A 23,820-nucleotide genomic window follows, 5' to 3' on the forward strand; every position below is an offset into this window, starting at 1 on the left:
GACCGAGGATGGAGAGCGGCAGCCACAAGCCGAGTATTGTGGCGTACTATTGTCTTGTCTTAATGATGTTGAACAAATAAATGTATGTATTGTTTGAAATAACAGTTAAAATAACCAAAATAAAATCTAAATTTCTATGACATAACAGCTAAAGAATAACTGATTTTGCCATTGAATTTATTACGTAACGCTAAAATCGACATTTTTTACCTCCCTCCCCCCTCCGTAACGCTTTTTAGTATGGAAACTTTTTTTTTGTATGGACCTTAACGCTCAGACACACTCCCCCTCCCCCTAGAGCATTACGTAATTTGTGGACGACGCCTAACAAAATAATAGCAAAAAGAATGTCAAAATAACAACATATTTTAATATGTATTTTAACTTGTACACATTTTCATCAATTTTTATGTACATTTGCAGTGCTCTGGATTGAAAAAGCACCATGAGATATCAGCAATCTAGTTTTTGATGGTCTACTTTTAGGTAATTTCAGGGACATCAAAATGCAAACGTCTCGTATTAAAACCTGAATTTGGACGCCCCCTTAGAAATACCTAGACCAAACTCAAGCTATGAAAGCAACTAATGCTGCGAACAAAAAGGCATCCTGCCAGAGAAAAGGCGATTACAGGATTGAATGATGGACTAACAACAATAATGAAACCTCGTGATCCTGTCATCGGGAATTATTATCCACTAGGGTAACAGGGCAAAATATATGTTCTGTGTTGTGTTTGCCCCAATGTGATATCCTAATTTATTACGCATTTGTAAGGTTCCACTACAATATGTGATACTTCTAATATGCATTTGTAGTGCTTCATATGGTGGTAAATTATGTTATTGATTTGATATTATGGCTGATATTATGATAGTAATATTTGTTATTTTTATGTAATTATACTATTCAGTAATAACTCGTCAATTACAAGTTTTACAACGATAGCATGTTTTGTTATTTTTGTGTCACCCTGAGCTATAAAAAAAACTAAAGAATTGTGTTGGCGCCGAGACATGAAAGACCGCACACTGATTTCGAACAGCTATATTGCGATGCTTCAAACTATAATTTTATTACAATTAGTTTTTTTTGGTAGATTTTAGGTTAATATTACTTATATTTCAGTGGCGCTTTGTTAATTGTACAATAGCCTTTCAATCAACGCCCCGTATGTACGAATAGATGTAAGCCTACCCAGTAAACATTTTGGTATGTATAATTTATAATATGCATCACGATATAGGGTACTGGTTCCCTTATTAAGCATGTGGCTCCCATTTTCATCCTACGAAAAACAAAGGATTGAAGCGCTGTTTGTTTTGTTACTTATTTTTGTATTTTTTGTGAGAAGTGAGCACTAGTATGGTACACGCTTGTATGGAAAAAATAAATCCTCGCTCCAGTCGACTTTTTAGATCCCATTTAGGTCCCATATGAACTGTACAAAATTTCAGCGCAATCGGTGAAACTATAATTTAGCGCAAGCGGTTCAAAGTTTTCATAGGATTTACTATGGGAAAAGTTACACTTTCAGATAAAAAATTCCAGAGGTCGTCCCTTGTCTCCTTAATTCAAATCGATCAATGTTTCTTGTAGAATAATCAATTATGAAACTTTCCTTCGAAGATCGCAAAACAATTGGATGCTTGTGGAAAAAGTTATTGATTTATTACCGATTGGTGATCCGACGAACGGCTTTTTATTTTGTTTTATCAGCAGCACTGCTGCTGCCGTTGTTACCCGGGGGGCGGGAGGCATCACCACCCCCAGAAACAGCAGCAACCAAGGCAGCAGCTACAGTGCTGCTGATAAAACAAAACAAAAAGCCGTTCGTCGGATCACTAATCGGTAATAAATTAATAACTTTTTCCACAAGCATCCAATTGTTTTGCGGTCTTCGAAGGAAAGTTTCATAATTGATTATTCTACAAGAAACATTGATCGATTTGAATTAAGGAGACAAGGGACGACCTCTGGGATTTTTTATCTGAAAGTGTAACTTTTCCCATAGTAAATGCTATGAAAACTTTGAACCGCTTACGCTAAATTATAGTTTCACCGATTGCGCTGAAATTTTGTACAGTTCATATGGGACCTAAATGGGATCTAAAAAGTCGACTGGAGCGAGGATTTGATATTTGTCCCATACTAGTGAGCACCCATGAAAACAAAAAGAACGGAATTGACCGGTGCCGTAATCGCTAGTTTTCGAATAGGATGCTTATGGGAGCGTGAGATTACTGATGGAACACATACCCTATGACCCAATTCACTCGTATAAGATGCACAAAACTGCTATATGAGTACCAAAGTGGAGACCATATAGATACTTTGGGCGAGTTTCGGCGACTTCGGCGAGGCTATATTACGATGTCACATTCAGTGTGAGATTAAAAAAAAAGTATTAACCGGGTCTTGAATATACAACCTCGAGATCCACAATTCTATACCTTACCACTGTACCAAACTCACCTTCTGATTGTGTGGAAAAATGTTGCTCTACATGTACATGATATCTCTGGTGCTGGTCGCCAAACCCAAGTTTAGATCGAAAATTTTCTTTAAGTATTTGCAACACAGAACAATACTATTCTGATCTGATATATGACCTGATCTATGATCTGTCAGTTCTTGCCCGACGCAAACACAGTTGAACATAAACAACCGCGAACCACACGCAAAATCGAAACCGGATAGCGATTTTTTTGTATTTGCCTGTAAATCTAACCGAGCAGAGGAGAATATCAAAATGATAACAACGGAATCACAAAATCTGTTTTTATATCTTGGTTTGTTATTATTATCTTATTGAGGCATTACCTTTCCATAACATGTTTTGTTGGACAAACTTATTTTGTTATGATCGTGCTATTAATAGATTTTCTTTAAACAACATTTCAATAACATGTTTTGTTGTAGAACAAATTCAGTTATTATTAAATTTTTGGGACTTTTCAAATATTTGATCATCAATAATACATCAATAACATGTTTTGCAATCAAAACTACACCATTCGAGATTGACGTTGTTCACAGCATTTCACAAGGAACTGTTGAGAAAATCATGTTTTCTGGTCAGTTACTCTTCCTCTTCTTTCTGATATTACATTTCAACTGTGTCAGTAGGGAGCATCCATTGAGTACGTCACGCTAAAATTGGGGATTTTCGTCCCCCTCTCCACTTCGTACGGGGTTTTTCTATGCTTAACACATTGCTTATCACATTTTCACAAACCCCTCTTCCCCCTAAGACCTTATAAGACCTTATAACTCATTTTGTTTTAAAATTGGTCGGCGTTAAGTCAGAGAGGACCATGTGTCTTTTACTTAATTTCTAGATAAACGACTTTAAAGTTTGCAGAGTTATCCCTCTATGGTTGGCTTTTCGGTCCGGATAAATTATAAGCGGGGTGATACTATTTCATCCGACGTTTCGACCCTTGGTTTGGGTCTTCTTCAGGGAGGTCTAAAAAACGTGTGTTTTATTATCTGTTTTAAATTTTGTTAATGAACTAGTTTTTTTTTAAAAATCTCACTATAGGGATACCGCTACGTTTGTATCGCCGGTTGCTTGGCGTAGGGCTGTCGGGTTTGGTGAATTTAAGCTAAAACGTAATGATCGGTTGGTGTGTGGGGGTTGTTAGTACCTGGTAGCGTGTGTTTACCTTGTGTTGGCTATTTGTGGGTAGATGGTGAGGGTGTAGTTTACAATAATTTGTTTTACCACTGCGCCGAACACTATCATGGCGTCTAGACACTGAATACTAGTTTTGCAACTCTATAAGTTTTGAGTTTTTCAACAAATGTTCTTGAATTTTTACCATAAATCTCAAAAACTATTCATCACAGCATCGCTCTGTATTGATCGCGAAAAAACGTAAAATAAAGCTTGAAACCGAGAAATTGCTAAGTAATTGATTGTACTTAGTCCACTTTGACTGAACGGTTTTTGGAAAATCTTCAACCAACTACAGTTCACACTCAAGTTTTTGCATATTTGATGAAAAAATAATGAACAAGTAGGACAACAGTTAATAGGAGTGGTTTATAATGTGAGTCGGAAGTTTGAAATTTGATACTTCTGTTATTACAACATTATTACAAGTACAACAGTACAACAGTTCAAAATCACATGAAGGGTAGTCAATTAATGAGCTATTTAAGAATTCTTAACTTGAACATTTAATAACTAACAACTTTTGAATGTATTTCTATAGTTCGGTACGTTTTTGAAATATTGTAGATACACAGTTCATAATAATTTATTCAGAGTACTGGCATTTTCCAAAAATTCGTTCAGACAGAGTGAACCAAGTACACAATTCTTAAATAATCGGTAAAATCAATTTCTTCATGAAACGGGAATTGGTACATTTCAATACAGTCGAACCTCCATGAGTCGATGTTCCTTGACTCGATATCGACTCATGGAGGTAAATTTTTCCATACTGAAAAATAATTTCTGGGTTACTATGATGGTCCCCCCAAAAAGCTTCCCAAAGGATTTTTGTTCCACTACTCGATATTTCCTTGAATCGATAGTCCCCTCAATATCGACTCATGGAGGTTTTACTGTATGATTCCCAACAGCTACTAAACAAACATATTTTGATTTGGAAAGGATTACGAAGAATAAGGTAATTTCAACTATTTTTCTTAGAGACACATAGTCCACTCTGTCTGCACGCGAAATGTAATAATATGCTTCAACAAGATGATCTGTAAAACACGATATTGACCATAACAAAATGAAATTTCACGTGCTTTCTTGATCAATAATCATCAGAAAATGCGTTAGGGAATCATACGATTTGGAAACGTATCACATTTTGATGATAAACTATTTTATTTATTGGATTCTAACCAATACATATTTTTTCAACTCTCTTGACATCAATCATATGGTCCACTCTAACTGCACGCTATTATCGATTTTTGCAGTTCAATGAAAAGAAAATTGTGCTATAACTCTCGTTGATTGTAACATTAAGAAAGTTGGGTGAATGTTCTAAGTAGCTTAAGTAATTCTTAATCAAATGCCCTTAAAATCTTATTTTCGCCAATTTTGTTACTTGGTCCCCTCTGACTTAACGCCGACCAATGACAAAGTGATGTGAGTTTTGGTTGCGCATTGTGGAATGACTATGGGCAATTGTTTACATCACGCATATACCGGTAGCTCGCGGTATGCCTTTGACACGACCGTGTTGCCAGTTCTCTCGATGTCCCTGTGATAACAAATTGCATATTTATTTGCACTTTGGTGCCCAGATCCACGAGCTTGGCGTCGCTTCGCATCGTTGTCAAGACGTCCAAGTACAGGCAGTGATATTTCATCGGCGAAGCAGTCTTTGTTGGAAATCAAAAACTAGTTTGTTTCAATGTCTGACGTTTCGATGTATTGAACACCGTTTCAAGGATTCTAAGAGTGATTACAAGGATTACATAAATATCGCATAGTCAAGGAAACTTACACCAATCTTACAGAAACATTAGCAATTTTGTCAGGAGGCTCTTGTTAAGCAGTGGTCATTGAACATTTAAACATTCGAACAAATACTTCTTATAAACATTATCAAAAACATTAATCATCTATACAAGCTCAAAATCTTCTAAATTACAATAGTTACCGGCATGAAACACTTATTAAAATATTATCTTTTTTTCGTCGCAAAAATTATTTACCCAACTATCGTTTCGGTCCTATTTTACTAACTAATGTTGCATGCAAGTACGTTCTCAAGTTTGGGAATTGATTGTCGGGTCACGATCTTCTTCGGGTGGGTCATATTGTATTCTGTCTGTGTTGATGTGTTCTCTTCTTTGGTTTCTGATTATGTGTAGCACACCAGCATATTGTGAAGATAAATAGTCAACATCGGATCGTTTGTTTACCGTACGATCAGTGTTGACTATGTGACACACCTCCAAAATAGGAAGCGCAGAGGTGCATCGATGTTGGTCAATAATCCCAAGTAACATAACAGACTAGAAGAGGTTCTTGAAGCCACTTTAAAACGAGAATAAAAGGAATTAGGTTTTATGACGGTTCTCAAAACCTCTACAAGACAAATCTATATATATAAAAATGAGTTTGAAATTCCTTTGAGGCAACAAAACTCACGAACGGGTGAACCGATCAGCATGACTCTTGCACGGTTCGATTCGTATTCATGGTGGCTGTGTTTATATGTATAAAAAGTTACGAAAATCACCTTAAAAAGTGAGAAAAAATGAGAAAATACTGATTTTAATGACCGAGGAAGAAAATCAACATGATCAAGATGATGATTAACCTGGGCTTGTTAGGGGAATATCTGTAAATAAAAAGAAAATCGCGTTAAGTACTGTTCCTTTGAATTCCACTAAGAATTTGCATCTTTTGACAGATACGTATTTCGACCTCAACTGTAAGGTCGTCTTCAGTGTCTTGTACTTGACATGATCAAAATTAAATCAATCTAGAGTGCGGTGATGTTATGAGCTCAACAATTGTCAAACCACCTCAGCTTGGCAAGACAACGTTTGCCGGGACAGCTAGTTTGTTATGAAAATGTTACTTGGGATTTTTGTCCGGTCGAATGCAAAGTACTTAGACTGTTCGGTCTTTATGACGAGCGCGTCCCCTTTCACGCGGACCTGTGGTTGCTGAAGGCCGTAACGGACCTGTGGTTGCTGAAGGCCTCACGGGTCGGGACGGGTCAGCCTTTTCAGGCCCACCACCCTTCCTACCTTTCCGGGACGCCTGCTTGGGGTTCGACTTACCAGCCGGCCTTCGGGATTAGTAACCGCCTAGCCTTGGTACCCGCATGGCAGCTCCTCACCTGAAGACTACCTCACCCGCTGCTACGAGTGCTTATGCCACACCCTTTGAGCTACCCGAGGAGCTACCTGCGAAATCGACTTTCGAAGTCGCAATAGTGCCTGCTTAAGGCTGCATAGCCAAGTTCATCGCAGACAGCCCATCTCGATTTTGGTTGATGACCCTCACCAACCATGATCCGTCCACTATCTCTCCCGACAGGTAAGCCGGGGGAAGAATCAGACTTCCTACGCTGGCCTGCGTGCACAGCTCCCTGCTGCTTCTTTTTCACCTGTCCTAAACGGAGACCTAACCGAGTTGGGATGGGGATCGCAATCGGGTGGCATTGTTCGAAGAAAAAAGTGAAAAATGCAAGTGTTTGTGGCAGTTGCGGTGAGAATCTCGATCGCGTTGCATTGTTCAAAGGAAAAAGTGAAAAGTGACACGTGTTTTTTCGGCAGGTGCACATTGTCCTTCCTCGTGAAGTGATAAAAATGGATGCACACTTGGTAGCAAACAGTATTGCAGAATGGAGGTTCCTCAAGCCTCAGGAAAAATGCCTCTGATGCCCCAATCTAGCTGACGTCAGAACCTCGGTCAGAACTTCATGTACGGTTATGAACTTCAGTACGATGTAGATAGATATAACCTTTTGAGGACCAGAGCTATGTTCGACGCTTCAGGTTGTCGACTCACCATTTTGTAGCCCAGGATATTTTATCTTGTGGGTATTAGCTTTTCGTGAAATGGTACAATGTTTGTATTATCACCATATTTCTTTGATAAATTTGATAACTCGTCAAAAAAGTTGTTATCTCAATTTGAACCGTCGTAATCTTGAATGTAATATTTTTTCTTAATTGAAACTAGAGGCTGCCGCAGCTCAAAAACCAGATAATTTCAAGTTCACCTATTGAAACTCTTATGGATTCTCATAACTTTCTGCTCTGTAAGAAATTATTCAATGAGGTGTTACTAAGAGGAAGAATGAAGTCTGGGGTTATAAAGTCAGTAACCCTGGATTTTGAGCGTCTTTAAACTGCAATACTCATCATGTTCATGACTTTTATTGACGCCTGTAGGTTCATTCATCGAACAAATAATCCTTTCGCAAGAAAGGATAAAATTCAAATTAGCTTCAAATGTTATATAGCAATAATGTGTTATTCTCACTAAAGGACCAAACCTGAGCTCTCATGCAATTCCAGCAATAAAACCGCCAATTGTGCAACTGCCAATAGATAATCGAATCCGATATGAATTCACCACAGTGACACATCCTGAATGGTGTCCCTTTTCTCGATGCCGATGATGGTGTTGATGATGTACGGATTAAATGACCAGAGCGCTGACCACCAACGACAGGTAGGTGGTATTCCCTATTCGCATGCTTCAGTATCGATCTGTTTCAGTCCGTGTGGGGGTCTGCAAATGTGCATGCAATAAATGCCTGGGCTCCGTCTGGAGATGACCTGGATTCTCCCTCTTTTCATGCACGTCGTAGGTATCAGACCCATTTATGCTTATGCAGTGCAGAGGCAACCACAGCAGTGATGAAGCCTGCCCAACTTCTGGTGGGGCTAGTTCAGCTGAATTTCATACTTGTTCGTTGGAATAGCACCACTGAAAAGGCCAATCGTCGATATTACTGGTCGATGATAGCAATATTACTTCTCTGAGATTTCAGCTTGAGTGAACTGAGCACACATTATTGATGGAAATCTGTTATTAATACAAAGTCGTATGAGATCTTTGCTCTTTTGATACAATGTTCATACTCATCAACATATCTAGACATATTGGAAAATGTTAAATCAAAGGTTGATTGTTTACTATTTAAGCTTTCGGAAAAATGCATTGCTCGTTGTAAGTTTGGATTAATCTTTCCATGTGGGAATCCGAATGTTGAATACTAGAACCTTAAATGCACTTGCTGCAATAAATAAACGAAAGTGACTTACTGGTCACTCATCACTATTGAGTCGGCATTTACCAAGGAAACCCGATTGATTTCCTGCGGTAAGCTCTATGTATTGTACCCCGGCTGCAGTATTCTCCTCACGAACCATCTCAATCTTCAGTTTCCGCTTATCCATCGCATTACGTATTCAAGTATGGGGTTGGCATTTTTGCATAAATCCTGCAGCGAGGTGCAAGCTTATATTGGCTCCCACCCGCCAAGCGAACCACTTGTGCCACATTCCAAGGCTAACTATCCGGGAAGCGTCGGCCACAGCATGGATTACCCTGCCGCCAAGGAAGCATAGTCATCTCAAGAGGGGGCGAATATTCTCCTCTCAAAGTGGTTTTCCGCATACATCTCGTTATTCATAGATTGTGCAAGCCGTTGATCATGGTTTATGGGTTGGCAGAAATATGAGGGATTGAAATAGAGTAGGAAATAAGCAAGAGTTGTGCATCAGGAATTGTTTATTGCTTTTTAGTATCATACTTCTGTGGTAATTGTATTAGGGTATGGCCCATATACCTAACCATGCGGTAAACGCGCGGGTATTCAGGGTTCGATTCCAGGTAGGTCCACGCCCAGTTTCGCAAAGAGTTGCATACAACATTTTTTGCAATAACAGAAATAATCACTCGAATAATAGCATTTCCATCAGCACCATCAGACGGACGTGAGGAGTAATCTGCCCCATTCACAAGATAGACGTCCATTAGGAATGTGAGAACTGGTGATTGCTCATTTGAATGCTGTCTTCCGTCGTCTGTCACCTAAAACGAATGAGTTCGTGGAAAGTTATCGAGCCGGCTTTATAGATGGCCGGTCGACAACGAACCAGATCTTCACCGTCAGGCAAATCTTCCAGAAATGCCGCGAATACCAGGTCCCAACGTATCAGCTGTTCATCGACATCAAAGCGGCATACAGCAGTATCGACCGCACAGAGCTATGGAAAATTATGAACGAAAACGGCTTTCCTGGGAAGCAACGATAGACGGTGTGCAAAACAGCGTAAGGGTTTCGGGTGAACTTTCCTGTTCATTCGAATTTTGCCGAGGACTGCGACGGACTCTCATACCTACTCTTCGACATCGCTCTGGAAGGTGTAATGAGACCTCAACAGCCGCGGTACTTTTTTCACAAAATCCGGTTAATTCGTGTGCTTTGCGGTCGACATGAGCATTGTCGCTAGAACATTTGGAACGGTGACAGAACTGTACTTCCGCAAAGCAGGCGGAACCGAACACAACAAGGCCCGTCTAGGTAGTAATGTAACGATAGACGGCGATACCTTCGAGGTCACACACGAGACGCGACACGAGACAAGGCAAAACACTTATCGTTCTTACAATCGTCAAGGGGCTGTCCATAAACCACGTGGTCATAGGGGGGGGGGGGGTTCGGCCAATGACCATTTTGTATGGACAAATTAAAAAAATTGTAATGACAAATGACCACGTGGGGGGGGGGGGGGGGGGTTTGAAAAGTCCCAAAAAAATGACCACGTGGTTTATGGACAGCCCCCAAGAAAAGATTAAATTTACCTATACGTAGACCGGTTTCGGGTGTGATCTAGCCCATCTACAGGACAATAGTTGACTGACTGCGTTGATTTTCGTACGTTGTTCGTACACGTCCAAAAACTAAGAGATGCTACTGTATTGTCAGGTCGGTTAGGTCGAAGAGGCACGATACGATTTGGGAGTCCCTCATTCATCAATGGTTCTTTGCTGTTGACTGTGATGATCATGGACTCCCACGCATTCAAATGTGAAATCTTTTAAACACATTTTATCAATTTCGCTTCATCCCAATTTATGTTGTGGTTGTTGTTTGAGGCGGTGCAGGAATTCGTCTATCTTGGATGCTTACTGACGGCTGACAACAATGTCAATCGTGAGATTCGAAGAAACTTGTTTGGATATTGTGCTCAAATAGAAATGGCAGTTTATCGTTAGTGTATTTATAATTTCTGGAACAGTCTATATAACAAAGGCCCTGAATAAATCTCAGGAGCAATTTCTGAAGGAATCTCAGGAAGATTCCCGGGAAGAATTCCCGGAATTCTAGGGATAGTATTCTAGGATAAATTCGTATAGTAATCACTAGAAGAATTTCTAGACGTATTCTAGTAAGAATTTCTGGAGATATTACTGGAAGAACCGCAGGAAAAGTTGTTTGAGGTGTCATTGGAGGAAGGCCAAAAGGAATTTCTGGAGGAATCTTTGGATAAAATATCTGAAGGACATCCTGGATGGGTCCTTGGAGAAATCCATGGTAGAACAATTAAAAAATTTCTGCAAGAATTCCAGGAAGTTTGCCTGGAAAGATCCCAGCAAAAAAAAACCAGGAGAAAGCTCTAGAAGAATCTGTAGCATAACTTCTAAAGTTCCACAGTTATCTGGAGGAATTCTCAGAATTCCGGGAGGTTTCATAGAAGAAATTAGTTGAGAAATCCTAGAATCAGGACAGCCTAAAAGTAGTTCCTCTAACAAATGCCTGGAGGAATACCTACAGTTCTCCTTGAAAGAATCGATACAAGTATACTGGAGGGATTTCTTATGCAATCGCAGGAGGTATTGCTGGAGGAATCTCAGGAGTATTTCCCGAAAGTATTGCAGCAAGTAAGTATGCCAAAATAATTCCCTAGAAGTATTTCTGAAGTAGTCCCAATGGGGATTGCTTGAAGAATTCCAGCTGGAATTATTATGGCATACTTACTTGCTGCAATACTCCTGGGATTCTAGCTCTTATAGTAAACTTGCTAACGAAGCAAATAATACCAATTTTATTGATGTTTCTGGCAAAAGTTAAAAAATAGGATCTGTAAACTAGATGATTAAAATTTGAAGTTGCACAAAGAGTTCAAAAAATGTAGCATAGTAGAAAAGAAAAAAAGCTCACAGATAAAATATTGAATTTCCAAACACAATAAAAATTGCTGTATCGATTATAAAAGATATTTCTCGATTGGTAAGAGTAATTTTTACTGAAATATTCGATCAAGAACCACCATTACGGGCCTTCTCAATACAATTTTTTTTTGTTTCAAATTCCTCAACAACACCAGTAGCAATAAACGTTAATCAAACGAATGTCTTAATTTCTGCCTACTGCATTCATTTTTATGGTATGACAAGCTTTGCCATCTGAAGGATCGAATGAGCAGAAAAAATAAGTTTGTTTAGATTAAATGCGTTCAGGAAAGCTAAGAAACTGTGTGGTAGTTTTTATGTTCCGTAGAAAACCTTAAAAAATAAGAAACTTGATCTCCGAAAAAATGTTGTTGAAATGCTTTTATCGATTTTTCCCAAACTTTGGTCAAGGTATTCTTTAGATAACTTGTTCAGACAGCGAATGTGATAAAAATTTAAATAATTTTCAATATTTAGTGATAAATAATGTTGAAATAATTAAAAAACAGCTTTGTGCAAAAGCAAATTTGAAAAATTAAGTTATTTGTTAGAGAACTCGGCTGTTCCTCAAAATATCAAGACAATTGGAAGGATATATAAAAATATGGAGTACAATATGCTATATTCTAAAAGAAGTTGGTAAAAATCATTAGAACAGTTCATTTAATTTAATAAACAAAGTGTATTTATAATTTCTGAAACAGTCTATAAACTCTTCCAAAATACCTTTACCGGTACTTCCATGAACTTCTCTAGGTATTCCAAGGATTTTTTCTTTGGATTTTCCCAGGCATTTCTTGTATAGTTTGCTCCAGCAATTCCTCCCAGGACTGCTGAGATTTCCACAATGATACATCCCAGAATCCTTCTAATAATACCTTCTGAAATTTTTCCTGTGATTTCTTCTAAAGCTCTCCGGTGATTCCTCCAGTAATTTTTATCCAAGATATTTTATGCAAGGGTTCTCCCATAAGCTTCTCATGCTCTTCCTCCAGGAATTTCAGCTGGATTTCTCAAACTATTCCAGCTGTGGTTCTTCCAGCAATTCCTCCTAGGACTCCTCCAGAATTTTTCACTGAAATTCCTCCCGAAATTCTTCTAGGGATTCTTATAAGAATTTCTCCAAGGATTCCTCCAAAAACTTGCTAGGATTATTCAAGGCAATCTTCAAAGGAGCCTTGGGAATCCCTCTAGAGATTTCTTCTGGCATTCTTGCTGGAATCCGTCTAATCAAATTTCCGAGGATACTTTCAGAAATGCCTTTGATTCTTCCAGGGATTTTTCTTAAGACTCATCCAGGAGATCCACTAGAGTTTTTATTCCATTGATTACTAAAAGTAATCATGATATTACTCCTGGAACTCCCCTTGGCATTCTTCAAGAAATTCCAGCTAAAAAAAATCTAAATATAAATCTCTAGAGGACCCCCCAAACGAATTAATTTCGGGAATAGTTGGAATTTCCAGCAAAATCGTAGGAGGTATTACTAGAAAAATCTCTAGTGAAATCCTATAGGGATGTACGGGGAAAATTTGTAATTAATTAGAAGGCACAGAATATTGCTAATTGACAAATTGAGAGATGGGTAGGATTTCAACCCACGACTCCGTGTTCGCTAGACCGCAGTATGGCTATTTATTTGCGAGTTCCTTTAGCATGTTTTTTTTTAATTTCTGCGGTAGTTTGATTGGAATTTAATTTATATAATTTCTTTGGATTTTTTTAATTTCAATGGCTATTCTTCAAAAATTAATTTAGCAATTTTATTCATTTTTTTTTTTTGCAAATTTCTCAGGCAATTTTATTGTAATTCCTTATGATTTAGTTCTATTTATATCTATTGCTGAAAATTGCTGAATTGGTCATTCATAAGTTCTAAACTGGGCTTGCTTTAAGAAAATCCTATGAAATTCACGGAAAAATTCCCGACAAATTCCCAAAGAAATTGCTGGAAAAATTTGCATCAAAATTACCTTACAACTTTAAAAGTAGTTGCAAAGGAATTCATATAAGAATTACCAGTGGAATTCCTGGAAAAAATATTGAGGCTTTTAAAAAAAATTGGCCAAATCTAATCTCAAAATAAATTGCCGAAAAATTTTCACAAAAAAATTGCGAAGAAATTCTCAAAGAATTCTCCGAAAGGAATTCCTGAATAAAATTTTGAAAGAATTCCGAAAGTAATTGTCGTAGTATCACCGTGACAGGATTTTTAAAGAACCAACAAAGTTTTTTTTTGCTCAAATAAATTCTCAAAGGAAATCTTTAAGAAATTTGCCTTATCAATTTCGAAAGGAATTACTGAAGAAGTTTCCAAAGTAATAATCGAAATTTCCAAAATTTACAAGGAAAATTCCCAAATCAATTTTCTATGTAAGCAATATCGGAATTACCGAAGGTATTCAAAAACTATCTGCTGCAGAAATTCCTTAAATATTTACTGAAGAAATCTAGAAGAAATTTTCTAAAGAATTTTCATTAAAATTATAAAAGCGATTTATAATAGAATTTTCGAAGGAATTGGCAAAGGAATGCCGTATAGCATAGATAATGAAAGTCCAAAAAATCGACGAAAATCAAAAAATAAATAGAATGATCTGCCGAAGACACTTCCTAAAAAACTGTAAGAATGTTCCCAGAGTCATTGTCGAATGAATAACCAAAGGTTTTACTAAAAGAATTTTAAAAAGAAAATATCAATAGAATTGCTGACATTAACAAAACAATGCTTGAAGGCTTTACTTTACTATTATTATTAGTCTGGTGGAGATACGTTGACGACGTGTTTAGCATTGTCAAGAAACATCTTTTACCTGAAATCTTGAACAATATCAATAATGCACACAAAAACATCGAATTCACTTATGAAATTGAACAGAACAACCAACTACCATTTTTGGACATACTCATCGTAAAACAAGAATCAACACTTTCCTTCGAAATTTACAGAAAACCGACACACACTCAACGCACTATTCCAAATTCATCAAATCACTCACATCAACACAAAATTGCATCCTTCAATCACATGATACACCGAATGCAGACACTTCCACTAAGTGAAACAGGAAAAACGAAAGAACTTAATTACATTTTCGAAACAGCACAGTTGAACGGTTACACAAAACAAACAATACAACAGATCATCAACAAAAAGACACAACAACAATACAGACGTTCTTTGACTACACTGACACGGACAGAACCTACACTTAAACGGATAATTGTGGACTACAACAATGACACCAAAAAACTCCGACCAATTCTCAGAAAGTTTGGTTTTGAATTAGTTTTCACAAGCAAAGCTAACCAACTTCAAACTCTCTTAGGATCTACGAAAGACCCGTTGGACAACTTAACAAAATCTGGTGTTTACAAAGTAACATGTAATCACTGTGACAAAATATACATAGGACAAACAAAACGCACACTCAACACACGATTCAAAGAACACATAACGGAAGTATCAAAAGCACACAAAGACACAGACAAGGGACTCATTCATCATTTTAAATCTAAAGTTGCTGAACATATTTTCAATGAAGGACATTTTTTGAATACTTCAAATATTAAACTCTTACGACACATTACAAACCAATGGAAACTTGATGTTGCAGAAAGTTTAGAAATTTACAAACAAAACAATAAAAAACTACTTAACAAGGATCAGGGCAATGGGTACACGTGGCTGTTTAAATTTTTACCTAACACACACAAAACAATACACAATACACAAAACACAAATTGACTACCTACCAAATCGGCAGGAAAAAATAACACAACAAACACCAATTGACTACCTACCAAATCGGTAGAATTTTCCTAGCTTTAGGTATCTTATTGACACCCTGTTTTCTAACAGGTAGATACACCCCTTTTTTTTTTACAAATCTGTACCTACAATTTTGTACCTACATTTTTATACCTACACTTTTACCCACACACGTACCTACACATACACTCCTAGTATAAATACCACAACGAATGCGAGGTTTTCTTCAGTCGAGCACTTGACACTGAAGAAGTCTGTAAGTCACAGACGAAATAGGCCTATCTGTCCGAAGATAAGCACAGTAGTAGAATTAAAAGGAATTTGCTCGTCGTTTCTAGTTTTTCTTTAAAAGAGTTATTCATTTTTTTATTTTCTTTTGCAAAAGTAAAGTATTAGTGAAGTGTTTTTAAATTAAACTAGAGTCTGAAATGCTTGAAGGACTACTAAAAAATTGACGAAGGAACTCCCGAGAAAACATTTCAGAGGATTTGCCAAATAAACTCGTAATGGAACTGACGAAGAAATTTTCAAAGATACTTCCGATAAAATTTTCGAAAGTTGCGTGAAAGGTGTTTAGTATCAATTTCTGAACATATTACTATATTGGTTGCTCAGGTATTTATTTTATTTATTTATTTATTTGCTTCATCTGACATCTTGTCTTAATGAAGTGTGATGGAGAAAAGCCTCCTTGAACGAGCCAAAAACATTCAATTGGGCTCCTTCAAAAAGGCGTAAAAACTCCATGTCTTTTCAACAACATTACAATTATTTGAAAAACATTCAATGCACGGCTAACATAATTACAACAGTACAGATACATAAAAAAATAAATAAAAGTCATATTACTGCAGGTCTTGAACAGTGAAGTTGTCCATCAATCCGTATCCAATGAATCTCGTCGTGAAGTTTGTTGAAAACCGGAAATAAAAAAAAAACGGATAGCAAACTACTCAAGCAACAAAGTTTATGGAGCGATACTCACCCGCTCTGTTTCCACGTAGTTCCATTTCATCCATGTCATGGCAGAGAACGGTTGCTCAGCAATCTTTGCTTGAAGGTAGTGGCAGAGGTATTAAAATCGAAAAACTCGTAGACATCATTGAAGCTTTTCGACATGAATCGTAAGGGATCGTGCAATCCGTACTCGGTATTCCTGTGATCCATCCGTAGGAATTCGCGTTGTCGGAGGGTGCGTTCTGGAGCATAGATGTTCAGTTGAGACAGAATGGCTGAAGACTCGGTCTCTCCTAGTAAAATCTTGGCGGCAAACACAGCTTGCGCAGTTTTTCTTCTATGGTTCAGGGTCTGCATTCCCAAAAGGTTACAGCGATCCTCGTATCGTGGTAAGTTGAGCGGGTCGCGCCATGGCAGTCCACGCAGAGCGTATCTGACGAATTTCTTCTGAACAGCCTCAATTCTTGCGATCCAGGTGGTTTGAAATGGGCACCATACAACTACATTTGACTCAAGTATTGATCGTACTAATGCACAGTAAAGCGAACGAAGGCAAAAGGGATCACGAAATTCGCTTGCAATCTTGAAAATAAACCCTAATTGCCGATTAGCTCTGCAGATAATGTCATCATGGTGACCGTGAAACGTGAGTGCTGTGTCTAGTGTAACACCGAGATCACGGACTTGTGAAACTCGTGTGAGGACTTGATTGGCGATGGTATAGTCGTAAGTAATTGGATGCAGCTTGCGATGAAATGACATAACACAGCACTTTTGAACACTCAGAGTCAACAAATTTTTGGAGCACCATTCGACGAGGAGGTCAATCAGACGTTGAAGAGTCATGCAATCCAGAATACTTTTTATAACCATGTACAACTTAACATCGTCAGCATAAAAAAGGCGACAACCTGGAGGAAGCGCAATGGATAGATCGTTGATGTATATCGTGAATAGTAGCGGGCCGAGATTACTTCCTTGTGGCACACCGGACGTATTCGTGAAAATTCTAGACTTATCGGGTCCTATTTTCACTACGAGCTGACGATTCTCTAGGTACGACTCAAACCAATCGATAAATTCTGGACAGATTCCAAGTTTTCTGAGCCGCGCAAGCAATATCCTATGATCAACTCGGTCGAAGGCGGATTTGAAGTCTGTATACACTGTGTCAACTTGCTTTCCTGCATCCATGCTTCGCAAGCAGAATGAAGTGAACTGAGAAAGGTTCGTACAAGTTGATCGCTTAGGATAGAAACCATGTTGATCTTGAGAAATGTATGCTTTGCAGGATGCAAATAGTGCGTTGTTAATGATGATTTCAAAATTTTTTGAGCAAGCACACAGAGAAGTTATACCTCGATAGTTCGCAACATCTCGTTTGTTTTTCGTTTTGTAAACTGGAAACATTTCAGAATACTTCCATTCCGTCGGAAATTTGCATTGCCTAAGCGAGTTGTTAAAGATGACTGTAAGCGGTTGAATCAAGGCATTACGACACTTCTTCAGAATGCACGGCGAAATACCATCAGGACTTGTTGAGGAAGATGATTTTAGCTTTTCGATGGCAGAACTGACTTGCTGAGGTGTAATTTGGAAACATTCTAACGAAAGCACATTGCTTGGGGTATCCCGAACTGCCAGTTCGATCTGAGTCGTAGATGCACGAGAAATGTTAAATGCACTCTCAAAGTGGGCTGCAAAAAGGTTGCACTTTTCTCCTCCGGTACTGCCGGTAACATTTTCCAGGAACATCTCTACTGGTAATCCGCCTTCTTTCCGCTTCGTGTTAACAAAACGCCAGAATTGCTTGGGATTTAGTCGAAGATTATCTTGCATTCGTAGTGTATACCGCTTGTATAGGAAACGATTGTATATCCGGTAATTATTGCTTGCACAATTAAACTGCAGTTTACTGAACGGACAACGTGATCTACAGTATTTCCGAAGTGACTTCGAACGTAAACGCTTCAAATGACGAAGGCGAGCATTACCCCATGGAGGCTTAGGAGTAGGACCACGCGGTGGAACAAACTCAGCTAGCATGTTGAGCATAACGTTGGTGAAGCGAGACACAGCATCATCAATTTCGAGAGACTCCAAAAACGACCAATCCATTTGATAAAGTGCTTCCATTAGTCCGTTGTAGTTCGCTTTATGGAAATTAAGAGCTGGTTCGTCAGCAACAACAGTGAGATCAGGTTTCAATAGCGATATTTCAATTTCCAAGACAGGGTGATCTGGATCAATAACAGAAAGAGGCTCAGGTGCTTCGCGGATAGAACAAGCATCCAGCGTAACATCATTCACTAACGCAAGGTCGAGTAAACGGTTGTTTCTGTTGCCAATGAAATTTATCTGCCTCAAGCCGTGCAAGCTAAAGCCATCCAGCAATGCAGCACTTGCGCCAGAAATATCTGACTGACACACATTTACCATCGGAACTTCATCATCAGCACGAGTCCATACCAAACCGGATTGATTGTAATCATCTAGCAGGAGTACATGGTCGTTGGGTCCAAGATTATTATGTACAGCTTCGATTGACTCAATATGGTGATTTATGCTATTCACATCTGTCTTACGGTCGGGCGGTAAGTAGATAACTCCAATGCTAACTGCGGTATCAGCAAGTTTAAGCCTAACCCAAAGTTGCTCAAAACTGGATGCAACGGGAGATGGATCGATGCAGCTATTTATGGCCGTAGAAACATCAATTAGGACACCACCGCCACGAGATTTGCGACTATTCAAGATGCTACGATCATTCCTATACACAGAGTACGTGCTGCCAAATAACTGGGATGAGAATATTTGATCGTTGAGCCAGGTTTCAGTTAATACTATCACATCATAGCTGGAGTCAGATATAGCGAGAAAGACATCATCAACTTTTGTCCGAAGACCACGAACATTTTGATAGTAAACCGTAAGCTTCTCTCTGGGGGCATCAACTTCAGCAGGATGAGGGGTTGAGTTGCGGTCCGTCTGGAAATGATTGTCCCTTGAATGGCGTGCAGTATCATCTGGAGCTTCGACAAGACATATACCATTCCTAGCATTACCTGATAATGAAAATAATATAAATTCTAAAAGAAATTTCCGAAGGGGATCCAAAGATTTTACCGAAGAAATTTGCCAAATCCAAAGGTATTACTGAGAGATTTGCAAAAGAAGTCTTAATTGAAATAAATTGCAAAACATTTCCCATGTTTTATACGCAATTGAAAAGTCCCAAAAAAATGACCACGTGGTTTATGGACAGCCCCTTAGCCATAACTGGTACACAATGGCGAAATAGGGTGCAAGGAAGCCGAAATTATGAAAAATTATTTATTCCTATCAAAATTTGAGTAAATTGTGAAGTTTGAATAATTGCAACCATCTTTTGTGTACGTGATCTGTTATCCACGATTTTTATTGTTGATTTGCATAGCCATAACTGGTACACTGAGCCTACATACTGTTTATCCTCCTCTAAACATCCCTGATTTCAACGAACCAATCGTTCATTTCCATTATTTGGATAACCCCCGGTCCACCAGCCTAAAAATAGACAAGAAGCCAAACCACTTTGGATGTTGACATTTATCAAGCCTGTACAAGATAGCCCTCTTAAATTTGGTATCCTACACAATTAATCAAAATATTGTCTCCGTTTCGCCGGAATCGGCTTATACAAGGTGCAATTTCTATTTTTGCTATCGTCCCTCCAGTCAGCCGGTGCGGTGCTGTCAGCACTCACCACTATGGTACCCAATGATGTCGAAACGACTTTTCCCGGAAGGAATTTTCCAGAAACCGATTGTCTACTTTTCAAGCTCACTCATCCCTTTGACGATAAAAAGTCTCCAGGTGTTAGGAGTTCGGTTGGGAAGTAAAAGAAGAGGAAGAAAAGTAAGTCTAGCACCCACTTTGCTAGATTGCGGCTCAAATGATGAGGGATGAATAAATTGTGTTAGGGGTGTGGTTCTTTGAGTGGGAAACTATATTGCTTTCCGATGAAAGTCTAAAAGCCCCCAGGTGATGTCTCCTGGCTGACTTACAGATTCTGAAAAGTAATGCACTGTTAATTGAATTAAATTGTCATTATCCATTTAGTTTGTGAAGGTTGGGAATACAAGCAGGAATGAAGTCAACGTTTGCGATGTCAACGTAGAAAGTCGACCATCATTCTATCCATTGATTTTGTAAGTCCCACATTGTAATACAACTGAGATCAACAAATTTGCAGCCTTTAACACTATGTTTTGAGCTGCGGTCACGCCCTATACTCACCAGGTCCTGTCCATCGTTTTCTCTACACTCCACGCCTTCTTGTGCCAACTGCGTTCTACCACTTTTTTTCAAGATTGTTATCCGGCATTCTCAAAACATTGATTTGGTTGCTAAATGGTGAGTCGACAACTGAGAGCTGTGTTGGAAGGAGCATCTAAAAGAGCTCTTGTCCTTATAAGTGACCACATCTGCATCTGTCGAAAATGGAGACGGAGCCTTCTAGATGTGCGGAACAATCAAGAGATTTTTCAGTATCCACCAGAATGTTTTGAAGAACATTCCCCAGGTACTCTTTTAAAAGATTTCTCTAGAAACTGAAGCTACATTCTTCTTGGAGTTGCACCAAGCATTTATAACAAAGGTTCTTCAGGAATTTCTTCACAAATTCCTCTTGAGATACCTTCCAGAAGTTTGGCTGATTTCCTTATCTCCGCATCGACCAGTGCTAGCTTCTGTGCACGAAAGATCATCAAAAGATTTCAAAATTATTGTAAAGCGAATAGTATCAAAAAGCGAATTTCTGCCAATATTTTTTCGAGAAAAGCTTTTCATTTCGACAAATTTAAGTTTACATAGAAGTTTTTACCAAACAAAATAAAATGATTTTACTCCTACTGAGAGCTGTGAACGCAATTCATTTATTTCCATTGGATTCTCTTAAAAATAAATTTAGAGATTTCACAGGAATTTGACTGGAGATTTCTCTAGAAATGTCTTGAGGTATTATTTTAGTAAATACCTCCATTAATTTGTGCTGAAAGATCTTCAGGGATTTCTTCTAAAATATTTCCAGGAACTCTTTTAGTATTTTAAGATTTTTTTTAGGAATTTCAGCAAGGGATTTCTTTAAAAGTTCTTTCATGGTTTTTTGTTCACAAAATTTGTGCGAAAATTTCTCCGGGAATTCTTTGCGAAGTTCCACCAGAAAGCAGAAATTCGTACGAAGAATCTTTTTGAAGTTGCTTTTACGATTCCGTCAGGAATATCTACTGGGATTTCTTCAAAGGCTCATTCTGAGATTTTTAACAGCAGTTCTTTCAGAGTGCAAAAATTACTGGTGGTAATCTTTATTTTCCAAGGAATTTCTAAAAGAATGCCTAAAACACCCTAATTAATCCACCTAGCGATGATGGCGCCTTTTTTGTGCCTTCCAAAACCCATTTCAACAAAACTCAAGTGACATGTCGATGAATATTGCACTTACGTTAACAGATATCCATTTCATGGCACCAGAAATGATATAGTTTTTCTGGTTCTTGATATTTGAGTCTTGAGCTCGTAAAAAAAAGCCGCAATCTTGAATTTTGAGCCACCATTTTGGATTTAAGTCCGGCATCTTGGAAATTCTGGTCATTATTTTTGGACGCCAGACTTCTGTCCCATACCGGATATGCCCATATTGAATGATTTCAGAGCCCAAACTCAATTAAACATCCGCAATCATGAATTTTAAGACGCCCTCTTGAGTATTATGGCCGCCATTTTTGAACTACCAAATAAACCCATATTGAATGGTTTAAGAGCCTCTCCATTAAACAGCCGCCATTTTGAATTTTGAGCCACCATCTCAAATTTTCAGACGCCATCTTAGATATTTTGGTCGTCATCTTGGATATTTTAATCTTAATTTTTGGATATCTTCTCAATACCAAATATACTCATATTGAATGGTTTTAGAGCCTAAGACTCCATTAAACAGCCGCCATTTTGAATGTTGAGACGCCATCTTGAATTCGATCGCCTTCTGGTCACCATTTTTGAACTCCAGAAATCTTCATCATACCAAATATACCCATATTGCTTGCTTGGTTTGAGCGCCAAAACTCAATTAAACAACCGCCAACTTGAATATGGAGCCGCCATCTTGGATTTTAGACCACTATCTTCTATATTTATATTGCATGGTTTTTGAGCCTTAAACTTCATTAAACAGTCTCTATCTTGAATTGTAAGGCATCATATTGGATTTTTGGCTGCCATTTTGGATATTTTTTTCACCATTTTTGGAGTCTAGACTTATTCCCTTGCTTTTTCCCCATACCATGGATATTGCATGGTTTAAGTCCTAAAACTCCGTTAAAAAGTCGCCATTTTGAATTTTGAGACGCCATCTTGAATATTTTGGTCACAATCTTGGATATTTCAATCGTCATTTTTGGACTCCACACATCGTTACCATACCAAATATATTCGTATTGCATGGTCCTATAGCCTAAAAGTCCATTAAACAACCGCCTTTTTGAATTTGGAGCCGCCATACAGGATTTTAGACCGCCATTTTGAATATTCTGGACACCATTTTTGGAGTCCAGATTTCTTCTTCAAACCAAATATACCCATATTGCATGGTTTTAGAGCCTAAACCTCTATTAAACCGCCACCATCTTGAATTTGGAGCCGCCATCTTGAATATTCGGCTGCCATCTTGAATTTTGGGCCGACATCGTGGAATTTCAGGTCTCCAGTGTTGATTTCTGCACAAAATTTGTTATGCCGGTGCTGGTGCGGATCACTGAAATGGTCATAACTCCGGAACGCCTTGGTAGATCCGGACCATTTTTAACAGCAAACAATGCGGTTAAATTCCGGTTCGATTTGAGCTATAATCCGAAAAATGGGAAGTGCCCTAAAAGTGAGTGAACTTTTTTGCGCACAGATATACATACATACACACATACATACACACATACATACACACATACAGACATCATCTCACCGAGGGTAGATAGTTGGATTAATAGGCGCCATGGGGAAGTTACATTCTACCTGACACAGGTCCTTACAGGTCATGGTTGCTTCCGACAGTATCTACACTGTTTCGGGCATGCGAATTCTCCCGAATGCCCAGTGTGCAATGGTTTAGAGGAAACGGCGGAACACGTTTTGTTCGTGTGCCCGCGTGTTCGCACAATGCGTGACCGCATGCTTGCCACATGCGGGGAGGACACAAACCCGGACAACTTGGTCCAGAGGATGTGTAGGGATGAGGTTAGCGCCTATCACCCATATCATCTGGGAGCTACAGAGGAGGTGGCGCGTGGACTCGGAGAATGGCTAGTTCAGATGCAGTACAAGAGGTGGTCCAGGGGTTCGAAGTCGGCTTCGTAGGTCATACCGGTGCCCTGCGGT

At 38.6% G+C, this 23,820-nt stretch overlaps 1 protein-coding gene and 1 long non-coding RNA gene across 2 annotated transcripts in view; both read right to left on the minus strand.

Annotated features, from left to right (window-relative positions):
* Positions 1 to 23,820, minus strand: part of LOC109421885 (J domain-containing protein) — a 176,443-nt gene that overhangs the window by 90,629 nt on the left and 61,994 nt on the right. The gene's annotated exons all lie outside the window — the stretch shown is intronic.
* Positions 3,353 to 4,995, minus strand: LOC134285772 (uncharacterized). The gene is made up of 3 exons (XR_009996620.1): positions 3,670 to 4,995; positions 3,541 to 3,609; positions 3,353 to 3,470 (listed from the first exon to the last, which is right to left on the minus strand). It is a non-coding gene; the product is annotated as an uncharacterized LOC134285772 (long non-coding RNA).

Source organism: Aedes albopictus, chromosome 1 (genome assembly GCF_035046485.1).
Source record: "Aedes albopictus strain Foshan chromosome 1, AalbF5, whole genome shotgun sequence".
NCBI lineage: Eukaryota > Metazoa > Arthropoda > Insecta > Diptera > Culicidae > Aedes > Aedes albopictus.